This window comes from Bos indicus, chromosome 27, assembly GCF_029378745.1.
Source record: "Bos indicus isolate NIAB-ARS_2022 breed Sahiwal x Tharparkar chromosome 27, NIAB-ARS_B.indTharparkar_mat_pri_1.0, whole genome shotgun sequence".
Classification (NCBI taxonomy): Eukaryota; Metazoa; Chordata; class Mammalia; order Artiodactyla; family Bovidae; genus Bos; species Bos indicus.
This window is the reverse complement of record NC_091786.1, coordinates 25,640,008-25,652,239: the sequence shown is the minus strand read 5'-3', so window position 1 is coordinate 25,652,239 and position 12,232 is coordinate 25,640,008. Positions and strand designations below refer to the sequence as shown.

Here is a 12,232-nt window from a genome sequence, read left to right as displayed (position 1 = left end):
TGAAAACTGATGAACCAAAGTAGAAATAAGACTTTAAAAAGATACCTTAATTCACTTCTTTCCCCAGTATCTCCTTTAACTTTTCTTTTTTCTACAGACCACACATTATTAGATCTTCTAATAATAATGTTTTCTTTCCCATTATGAGTCTTTTTCTCTGGTGCTGGGACACTTGGTCAGCAGTTCTCTTAAGCAAAGCGCCTAGAGCTCATGCACCTAATAATAGCTACAGTCCCATCACAGTGGACTACATCAAGACTGTTACTTTTCATTAGTAAGACATACTATTCCTACAACCTAGGAGCATTTAACATATTAATGTTTGTAAGTCTCAATCTCTGAAATAAGAGAGTAATAATAGTACTGGCTTCTTTACTGTGTTATTTTCTGGTGAAAATGAAATAGAAGATATAAAAACACTTTGAAATACAAAGTATTTTGTTAAAATAATAGCTAAAATCTACTGGGTACTTTCTATGTACTAAAGTGCCTTATATGTATTAATTTGCTTACTTTACATAACCACTACCAGGTCTAGAGACTATTATTATCTCCACACAACAGATAAGGAAACTAAGAAACATGGGGATTAATATGGCAAGCTAATAGCAGAGTCAGATCAAATGCAGGGAAGTCTGACTTCAGAACTCTCACTCTGCCTTCCTTCTTTTCCTTTGGCTGGGTTCTGACCCTCAGATTCTGGAGAGGATGTTCAGAAATGAATGAGTATGGCTGAGAGAGAGGGGAAACTGCTGTTGGTGGGCAGGGATCACTTTGGTAGTTCTGACTCAACTCAGCATTCAAATCAGACCCTATCAATATTGAGAGTGTGCCATACTATTGGATGAGTGCCCCAGAAATGTAGGACTTCTTTTTTTAAAAAAATTGAAGTACTGTTGTGTTATTTTCAGGCATATGGCAAAGTGATTCATATATATATATATATACTTTTCCATTATAGGTTATTATAAGATATTGAATACAGTTCCCTGTGATACACAGTAGGTTCTCACTGTTCATCTACTTTATACATAGTAGTGTGTATCTATTAATCCCAAATTCCTAATTTATATCTCCCCTTCCTTTTCCCCTTTGGTAACCAAGAGTTTGTTTTCTATATCTGTTAGACTGTTTTGTAAATAAGTTCATTTTAGGTATCATATGATATTTGTCTTTGTCTTCCTTTGCTTAGGAAGTAAAAGATAATCTCTAGGTCCATGTGTGTTGCTGCAAATGGCATTATTTCATTCTTTTTTATGGCTGAGTAATATTCCATTGTATATGTACATCATGTCTTCTTTATCCATTCACCTGTTGATAGACACTTAGGTTGCTTTCATGTTCTGGCTATTGTAAACAGTGCTGCTGTGAACACTGGAGTGTATATATCTTTTTGACTTAAAGAGTTTTCATCTTTTTCTGGATACATGCCCAGGAGAAAGATTACTGGATCACTTGGTAACTTTATTTTTTTTTAGAAACCTCCATACTGTTCTCCATAGTGGCTGCACCTATTTACACTGCCACCAACAGTGTAGGAGGACTCCCTAGAAATGTAGGACTTCTTAACAAAAGAAGTGATTCAGAATAAGCATCAGAGGACATGGAAGAATAACAGAATACTGAAATTAAAGAAGATAATTTATCTGCTTCTTTCCTAGTGCTGGATTTTTCTATGTATCTCTAATGGATGGTCATTTGGTCTCTTCCTGAACTAAATCCCTCCAGTTGATTCCAGTGCTTCTTCTGACTGGGTCAATATCTCTCCTTAAAGTGTGAAATTCTAAGTTTGGTGCTAAATCCAGAGATGATCTGTTGAGCCAGATCAAGTAGAGTGAGATGACAACCTATCAGAGTTATTGGAGGGAAGCTTCCAACACTGTACTGGGAGGCTGGACTAGCTACCATTTAAGTCCTCTTCCAAATAAAGTTCAACGAGGTAGAATAATGATTGATATTTTACAGCCTCAAAGAGAATGCCTTTCCAAAGTAACATATGTAGTTATCTTTAGGAAGGAACCTAAGGCACTTGAAAATTTGTAGAATTTATGAAATAACTAATAACATAAAACTTCTATACTTCAATTGCCTTAATAGTAAAAGTTTATTTTTTAAAGTAAGACTATAAAGGACTATCGGACAGGGGAAAGGAAATGAACAGACAAGAAAGAGCAGGTAATCCATGGGGTAATCTTTGTGAGGGCAAAGCTCTGAATGCCAACTTAATTAAATTTTAACTTAACATTATCATTGTGGAAACTCCAAGGGGATTCTTCAACAGCCAGAAATTTGTGTTTCTCTTTACCAGCCGCAGAACCAGCAGAAGAATTGAAATGTATGCATGAAAATGAGTTCCTAGCATCCTCTCACAGGGTTTGTATGGGAAAGAAAAAAGAATGTTTAGCAGTTTCAGGGGGTACAATGTTAATTTTGCATTGTTTAATGAGAAACAGCTGGCAGACTTCATGGAAATCAGGTTGCGTGGTCTGACAGTAGCCTGATGTTTTATACTTTTCAAAAGAAAAGTTTTTGGACTATTCGAATCTCACCTGAATTCCTTTTTACAATTAATATTTACAATCTAAGGTTTTCAAATCTAAACATCAAAGATTCTAACTAAAGTTCAACAGACAGATGCCTTATTCTGTAAGTACAAGGAAACGAGTCCACCGAGTTTCATTTAAAGATTATTTATGGGGAAATCATTTCACCTTAGACCCTTGGGGAGTCATTTAAAATATAAACTGTGAGAATGAGAAATTCCTTTAGCTGATTTTAGTGTCTCCAGAGCTCCAGGACTTGGGAGACATAGTGTCATCTCAAAGTTCCTTCAGTGATCAAGTCCTGTTATTTCTGAGTTTGCACATATGAATTCAGCAGCCAGAGGCAGCCAGGTGCGGAGATTTCCAGCTCTATTTCTTGCCCAAGTAGGTATTCCCTGCCCAAGGTTTCCAAGCTCCACTCTCCACAGTGGCAGCACCAATTTACATAGCCACCAACGGTGTAGGAGGGTTCCCTAAAAATGTAGGACTTCTTAACAAAAGAAGTGATTCCTTGCCCTTACTCAACTCTAAGGGTATTGCGCCCTCTCAGAATCTAGGAGATAACTTTAAAGGGCATTTTTATGGTATTCAGAATAGGGGATTATCATGTTACTATTGAAAAATAAAAATACCTTTACAAAAGGAAAAAATCAACATATAAAGTATTTAATATTTAGTTGATTTCCAAATTTACTAACTTGATTACCCAAATATGTATTTGGGTAAATATGAATGGTATTTATAGTGTTTTTAAGTTTTACTCTTGATGCCATTTTTAGCAGAGAAGGACATTTTATTCGTCACTGAAAATAGTCTTCTCTTAAAAAAGAATATTATTTAGATTCTTAATACTTTTAGAAATTTCCTTTTATAATTCTAAATTAATTGAGGAAGTGAGGGAATGGATGAATATGCTTTTGGGTGTGTGTGGAGATTTCATGAGCAATTATTATACTTTAAAAAAAAGGCAGCATACAAAAATAACCAGGTGAATGTTTGGGTCGCCCTTCCGGATTATATGTTGAAGCCCCAGCCCTCACTGTGACGGGATATTCCAGGAGACAGAAGATAGGACTTCCAGGAGATAATCAGGGTAGATGAGGTCATGAGGGTAAAAGCCCTCCAGATGGGATTTTGTGCCCTTATAAAGAGACAGCCAAGAATTCTTTTTCTCTCTTGGCCAGAAGGCAGCCCTCCACAAGTCAGGAAGAGATCCCCTCCTCAGAAAATGACCAAGCTGGCACTTTGATCTTGGATTTCCTAGCCTCCAGAACTGGGAGAAATAAACTTTTGTTATTTAAACCACCTAGTCTATGGTATGGTAGCCCAAGCTAACTGAGGCACCAGATGGTGGTACACAATGAATGGCTTACATTGTTTTTATATGATGGCCAAACAACTCTTTCTCATAATACCAATCCAAAGCTACAGATAATATCAAGGTTCTTCAATCCATAATGAACTCTCCACTTTTTGCTGCTTCTCATTAGGCCAGAAGAGTTTCTGAAATCAGACTTTCTTTGTAACTAAGGAAGCCTTTTCACAGACTAAGGTTCACCCTTCACTTAAAAGGATTTAAGAGCTGATGGGGGAACACTCTATTTCAAGTGATATTAAATAAACAGTTTAGGCCAAAGAGATCATAACCAATCATAATCATCAGAGAACTATTTTAAAATATCTTTACCATGTAATAATTGATAAATAATTATATGTAAATAACACCACTGACAATTCCACTACTGAGGAACTAGGAATAGCATTAGACTGACCTTCTGTGTTTCTTCCTAATCTCCTATTCCCTTAACACTCTGCCAGATGGATGTTTTTCAAGCTACTGCTGCAGTTGTAATTTAACCTACCCTGTAAAGTTTGGTTCATTTGGAAAGACAGAGGAATCACTTTAGATTCTTACAAGGCTATACTGAAGTGTCACGTTTGTAATTTCGCTTCTAAATTGAATTTTAATAATGAATCATACTCATAGCAAAATGATTTCATACTCACTCCTTTTTTTATCCCTCAACTTGTCTATACGGAAAACTGCAGGAAACTTGGGTCTTTTGGATATGAGTATAGGAGAAACCAGGGGCTTCTCTGGTGGCTAACTGGTAGAGAACCTGCCTGCCAATGCAGGAGATGCGGGTTTGATCCCTGGAGATCCTCTGCAGAAAGAAATGGCAACCCACTCCGGTATTCTTGCCTGGGAAATGCCAAGGATGGAGGATCCTAGTGGGCTCCAGTCCACGGGGCTGCAGAGTCAAACACAGCCTAGTGACTTAATGCGAGCATATAGGAGAAACCAAAGTTCAGAAGAGGGTGGCTAAGCTGAGCTAAACTGAACTCCTAAGTTTTACCACCTGCTTTTTTACACATACCCCTTTCTACTAAAAATTTTTTTCTCAAAGAGAGAAACAAAACATGGTTGGCATGGGTACTAATTACCCTCACCAGTAGAGATGTCACGGTAGACAAAATAGAGACTGTTTTAGTAGAAGTGATTCCCTAATGAAAAATAAAGAAGGCATTTTCAAGCCTTTATTGTTATAAAATGAATATACACAAGCATAAAGATTTTATACAGTATATCCCAACACCAGCAGGCAAGAACACTTGCTCTCAGTGATTATCACACGCACTACTCAGTAAGATGTACTTTAAAGAAGTGATTTGATTAGGTACATAATTTAAGTATTTGAAGAGTTCCCTCATGCAGACTTAACTGCACTTTGACCTTCCTATAATCCCAAGCAACATCTAAATTATGAGCCAGAAAAGCTGGAAATTAAAAAATGCTCTGACCTTTTCTAAACCAAGATTTGGCAAGAACAGAGGAGGATGATAAAGGCCACTGAAAGCCACAGGGATCTACACATGTGTCCTCAGATAACACTAAGACTTTCTTAAAGGTGAAAAATGCTGTATGTAAACTTTATTCTAGATATCAGGTGTGTTTTATCTCATGTAACACTACTGACTCTTACTGACTCTTACATAATCCAATTCTGTATTATTAACTCTGATGAAAAACAACAAAACACATAAAAATCTTAAGATGTTAGAGCTGAAAGGTAAATCTGAGTTCATGAGGCCCAAACCCATCATTTCTTAAGCTAAAAGACTGAGAACTCAAGAGATATAATAAAACTTGCCACGATCATACAGTTAGTAATAATTTTAACTTAAAACTTGGTCTTTTAGCGTCAATGTTCTGCTTTTTCCTGCAATGTCATGACCAAAAAGATGTGCATAAATTTTGTGTTTTTTTTTTTTTTTTGCATTCTGAGGGGAAAGTATCTTAAATTGTAAGATATAAAATAAGTGAGCATATCAAAAGAAATAAATGTTTGGTGATTTATTTAAAAATGTTCACTTGTTCTTTCAAGTAGCTAAGAAAGAACCATTTTCAGTAATCCACCTGATAAGAGACACAAACTTTCTTGCCCAATAGATAATATGCACTGAGTTATATAATAGGCACTGAGCTGTATTTTCACATAGGGTATTTCAGTTAGCTACTAGTACATAACACACTACCCCTAAAATGGTAGGTTACTTGGGTGGTTCTTCTGCTCTGTGTGGTATGAACTAGGTGTTAGGATGGTTAGTGTCACCTGGAGGCTAGACTGGACACTCAACTGAAGCTAAAAGTCTAGGACACGTGGAGAGTTAGAAGTCATTCAGAGGGTGGGATGACTTGAGAGAATAGCATTGAAACATGTAAATTATCATATGTGCAACAGATCACCAGTCTAGGTTCGATGCATGAGACAGGGTGCTCAGGGCTGGTGCACTGGGATGACCCTGAGGGATGGGATGGGGAGGGAGGTGGGAGGAGGGGTTCAGGATGGGGAACACATGTACACCCGTGGCTGATTCATGTGAATGTATGGCAAAAACCACCACAATACTGTAAAGTAATTAGCCTCCAATTAAATAAATTAAAAAAAAAAAAAAAGAAAGAAACATAAAGAAAAAAAAAAAGTCATTCAGATGGTTAACCAAGCTTGGTGGGGGTTTTGGCTAGAGGCCTCAGTTCTTCGTTTTCCACGTGAACTTCTCCACACAGCTGCTTGTGCTTCCTCACGGTGTGGCATCTGGGTTCCAAGAAAGAGTATTCCAAGAGCAAGAAACTGCAGCTACCAGGCCAATTCCATGGGCTAGTCCCAAACCTGGCATAGCATCACTTCAACTTTATTCATCAAAGCAGTCCCAGTCGTTGTTCACAGGTTGTATGGGAAAGGACCAGTCAAGATCATAAATAATGAGAGGCATGGTTCACTGAGGGATCTTCAAAGTAACAATGTGAAGATTGTTAATATCCATTCCAACATGATATTTAGAGAAGACTTACACTGAAGGAGAAAGCTGTTCACCAAGAATACCGTATGAGAATATGACAAATTCATATAATCCTAAAATTTAAGTATGAATACAAAAAACATTGCACTAATCCTATTTATCCTTTGTACCTCACTGGATGTGCTTAAAATGGAATTCAGATGAACATCATGGAATTATTTTTCAGCCAGATATTAATTTTTAATAAAGATATTCTTAAAATGGGCATATGTGTCTTATGAACACATTTCTCAATTTATAATCTGTGAAAATAAATTTATTTATTACATGTGATATGGGGTGGGCAGGGAACAAAGACCAAGTTTCAAGACAATTAATTCAACTGAATGTGTTACAGATTACCTGGTAACTTACATTTTATCTAAATGCCACCTGGGGCTGAGCTTGGATAATATACAATTTAAGTGGAGAACTGCTACTGCTACTGTTAAGTCACTTCAGTCGTGTCTGACTCTGTGCGACCCCATAGATGGCAGCCCAACAGGCTCCCCCGTCCCTGGGATTCTCCAGGCAAGGACACTGGAGTGGGTTGCCATTTCCTTCTCCAATGCATGAAAGTGAAAAGTGAAAGTGAAGTCGCTCAGTCATGTCCGACTCTTAGCCACTCCATGGTCTGCAGCCTACCAGGCTCCTCTGCCCATGGGATTTTCCAGGAAAGAGTACTGGAGAACTAGGGACTGTTAAAGTACTCAGAAGTATGTATGTGCATGCTCAGTCACTCAATCATCTCCGATTCTTGGAGATGGACTTCATGGACTATAGCCCCCCAGGCTCCTCTGTCCATGGGATTTCCCAGGCAAGAATACTGGAGTGGGTTGCCATTTCCTTCTCCAGAGGATCTTCTCAACCCAGGCATCGAACCTGCATCCCCTGCAATGGCAGGTGGATTCTTTATCATTGTGTCACCTGGGAAGCCCCAAAACTAAGTATATGTCCATTCTAAATATGTTCAAAAGCTTTAAAAAATGTATCAAAGGAGTGGGGATCTAATTTACTGAGGTTCTATTGTGGGTTATATTAATCACATAATTTCATTTAATCCTCTCAAATGTCTTGTGGAACGGGAATCATTGCACCCATTTGGTAAAGAATACACTGAAAGCTGCAGTGCCATAGCCACACGCTTAGAAAGCAGACAAGCAGAGAACAGAATCCATCTGTTTGGCCTCAAAGCCTATTTGCTCTTTCAACTCTATCACATAGTTTTTTATGGTATCTTCGAGGGATGGTACTAAACTCTACTTTATTTCTGATTGATCTCCATTAAAAAATAGTTTTTAAACACCTTACTTTCTCCATTTCCAGAGTCTTATTCATTATTAACTATTTTATGGAAGCAAACATTTACACAGTAGAAATCTGACATTTAAAGAAACTCTTTCAGTAATCTTTCTGAATTTAAAACATGCTTCTCCAGTTGTCTTTCATCTAAATTTGTGGTTTCTTTACAGAAGAGCATACATGTCTAAATACTAATGCCTTCAAAATAAAAGAGCTAGGAAAGAAAACCTCACCTCAAATCTACATTGTATAACTGTATCACAGCCATAGGAATCACATTTTTAGGCATTGGCTTCAATGTCTACGATAGTATCTTAATCATTCTATCAATTTTGAACTCCGACTGAACCAATACTATTAAATATACAGTTAGCTCCCATGACATTAGCATAGTGACCTATCCACGGTATGTACTGAGTGTTGACTGAATGAACAAAAGGAGCAGAGAGGAACCACCAGAAATTACACTGAAAATAATGAAAATAAAAATTCCAACCAAACTTTACTTTCAATATTTAGTGATGTAAAGTTACAGAAATGGTAGGCACAGAAAATGCATGCAAAGACACATATTTCGGAATACATACAGTAACGTCAAACTCCAATCTATTCCTTGTTATAAGGAGGAGATAAATTTAGGACATTTATTTTGGAAGGGGATAAAGGCAATCAGGAAAGGGACACAAAGAGACCTAAAAGAATTCTGAAAAGGGTTGAGTGTTGGAATAATTTGAGATGTATTCAAATATTTATTTTCATGCATTGTAAAATCCTTATAAAAATTAATATTGAAAAACGAGATGACCACCATCTTAAATTTACATATCAAACAAGACTAGAATATTTGGATAATTGCTAATAAAACATCTGATCTTGACAGAAAGTGCTGTAAAGGGAGATTAAAGGACAAGAAATATAAGTTCCAAAATACAAGAATTATAGAAGAGAAGCAATCTGTTTTAAGGACCTGGTCACTACAATTCAAAATAGGAAACTGGAATGCTATGTCTAACTATATCAATGCCCTATGTTTCTAAAATGGCCAGCATTAGAATACACGTATAATTAAATGAAAGTAGCATTTTAAAACAAAACATTACTAAAAACTTTTTTGCCTTTGCTTTTTAGGGAAAACAACAACTGGAAATTTTTAGAGGAGCCAAGCTCTGCTTTGATTCACATGTAAAATAAAACAAAATATAACAATACAAACTGCTTAAAACCTTATTCACTATTTTCAGACTCTACAGGTTAGAAAACCAAATGTTTGTCGGAAATAAAAATTTTAACCACTCAGATTATTACCTAATTAGATAATCATCAAGTCACAGTATAGAATTAGGAGACTTTAAAATTTACACTGTCATTGTATAAGCCCACATACTACTTGAAAAAGGAATACTAAAGTCTAAAACCCCCACATATAACTTGGCAATTTCTCCACCTGACATTTCCATGGGCTTTTAAAATTTACAAACCAAGAATCACAGTAAAACCAGAGCCAACCAAAGATTCAGGTAAGCATTAAGACAGTCATTTAAAAACCTGTTAAAAATGAATTCGATTCTGCATTGTGCTCTAAAATGCAGAGTCAAGAAATGAAACTTCATATGCCTTACTATACATGTAAAGCATCTGTGTCTTCTTGTTAATGTACCATCGGACTTCCTTAATTCTAGATAAACAAATGAATTAAATGGCTGGAAAAACACTGAATATATCAGTTAGACTTGTAATTTAGCAGCTAGATTTGCTTACACATTCTCTTGACATCAACAGCAAAAAAACAAAGAGATTTTCATAACTAAAGGATCTTTTCCCAGCCTCCCTCAGCACCTAGATTATCTACCATTCTCTGGCTTCAGTGAAAGTGGTACATCTAATAAGAACTGCTCTGTGCCATAAATAAGGGTAATATCTAAATATGCACGTTATTCAATTTTAATCATGAAATTTTATTTGCATTTTGCATATTGATGAACAATATTGAACGATTTTTTATGTTTTATGCATAGCACCAAAACCCAATAAATGCTTAGGTCTAATTTTCTTTTTCTAGCTAATTTGAGAAAATTGATAATCTAAAAAAGTATAGAAGCACATTTTGGAAAATTATTGCATTATTTATAATGTTACGAGACCTTCAGTATAATAATAATACCTGAGACATTTAAAATGTTCTACCTATTACGATATATAATTCTCCTCTGTGTTACAATTACTCAAAAATAAATTAATAAAATAATACTAGTAATAATATATAATAACAGAAAATACACAATTTCCCATTCATATACTTCTGAGTTAAATTCTTACATGGCAAAGAGTACAGATGTTTTTTTTTTCACTCGAAGGATAAAATTATGTTCATCAGGGAACATATTCATAGCCTAAGCTTCTTACATGCAAAGTGCCAGGCATGGTCCGGTACAAAAGAGAGCTAACAGACGAGTAGAAGAAAAAGATATGTATGAATAACTACAATTCAAGAACTCTGTGGTAAATGCCACAGAGTAATACAGACAAAGAACCATAGGAATTTAAATGAGGAATATATTAGTTTCAGCTACAGGAATAAGGAAAGGGTATCCTCCTTTGGGGAGAAGGAAAAATAAAGAAGTTCTACCTATTTGTGTAGGGTTGAGGCAGAGAGAAGAGGTAATCTGTTAGTTATCAGAGTTCATGCTCCTTAATTATGATGATTTATTGAGCCAGAAATGGGGTTGTCAAGGTATAAGGGTGAGGAAGGGAGAAATAAGGCTGGGATAGAAACTGACTCCTGTTACAGTAATCTCACATAAATTTTGTAATATTAAAATGGCTGTGAGAAACTGAAGCAGACTGGGTTCTCAGAGAATTCTGTCTAAAGATATAGCTGCACTTACAGACAAGATGGCCTTTTTGTGCGCAGTGATAAAAGTCACCTATCTACTAGGAGGATACAAACAAAATCTGGAACTCCAAGTAACTCAATAAAGTTAAAATTTCCAACACAACTTCAAAACTGAAGGGAAAATGAGCAGTTATCATTTGAAAACATCTCCCCAAAGTCACTCATAGTACTGAATAAATCTTTGCTAATTTATAGTTTAATTTATAAATAGTTTAACTTTCCAAGAAAGCAGAAGTCTCTCTTTATTTATTCAGAGATAAATGGAGACACGTTAGATGGATAAATGTTAGGCCACGTGAAATAATATTCAAGCCATCTTCAATAACAACATATATTCAGAAGGATTTAATTCATGCCACTATTATATGAATTTCATTAGAATAGGGATAACAGTGTGGAGGTGCCAAGGAAAGCTGAAGAATTTTAATCTACAAAATTACCACTCAGAGAAAAATGGTTTTTTTAAATGCAAAACAGCTCATTATTTCTAAGGGGGTACCATCTTTCTGATACCATCCATAGCATATTTTTGATATAAATAATTCCAAAGCAGTTAATTATTTAAATATTAGGTACAAGATAATTTTCTTCAGTGTCTACAGATTACTTTAAAATTGTTTTAGGTTTTAAAAATATAAAAGCTATTGTTTAACATTAAAAAATTAATCATCATTTTAAAAAAGACTTTATACTACAAAGTATTTTTAGGTAAACCACTGAAAAACTTTGCAGTTAAATACCAAAGGATATAAAGGGTTACATTTTCAGTCTAAATTCAGCAAGAATACTAAGCAGAGAATGAAGATACCAACTGCACATTTCATATATTACCTTATGATAAGTGTGTATTAATATAGATATTTTTCACTGCTCTAATCTACTTTCTTTCAATATATAATGACGAAAACTTAGCCAATGGGGGGAAAAAAAGGCAGGGCTGTTACAACAGACCTGAAAAATCATTTGCATTTTCTCAGCTTGAAAAAGTATTGGTTATCTAGCAAACAAATTTTCCTCTGCCAGAAAGAAACAAAAAATACATATATCCTAACAAAGATGGGTAATTAGGACATAAACAAAAATTTTTAATTTTCATAATCACACACAGAAAATAATATATGTTGTTATAATCATAATCACCGAAAAAGGTGCA

At 35.5% G+C, this 12,232-nt stretch overlaps 1 protein-coding gene across 2 annotated transcripts in view; it reads right to left on the bottom strand.

The window, feature by feature from the left end:
• Positions 1-12,232, bottom strand: part of TNKS (tankyrase) — a 161,570-nt gene that overhangs the window by 66,118 nt on the left and 83,220 nt on the right. The window lies entirely within an intron of this gene.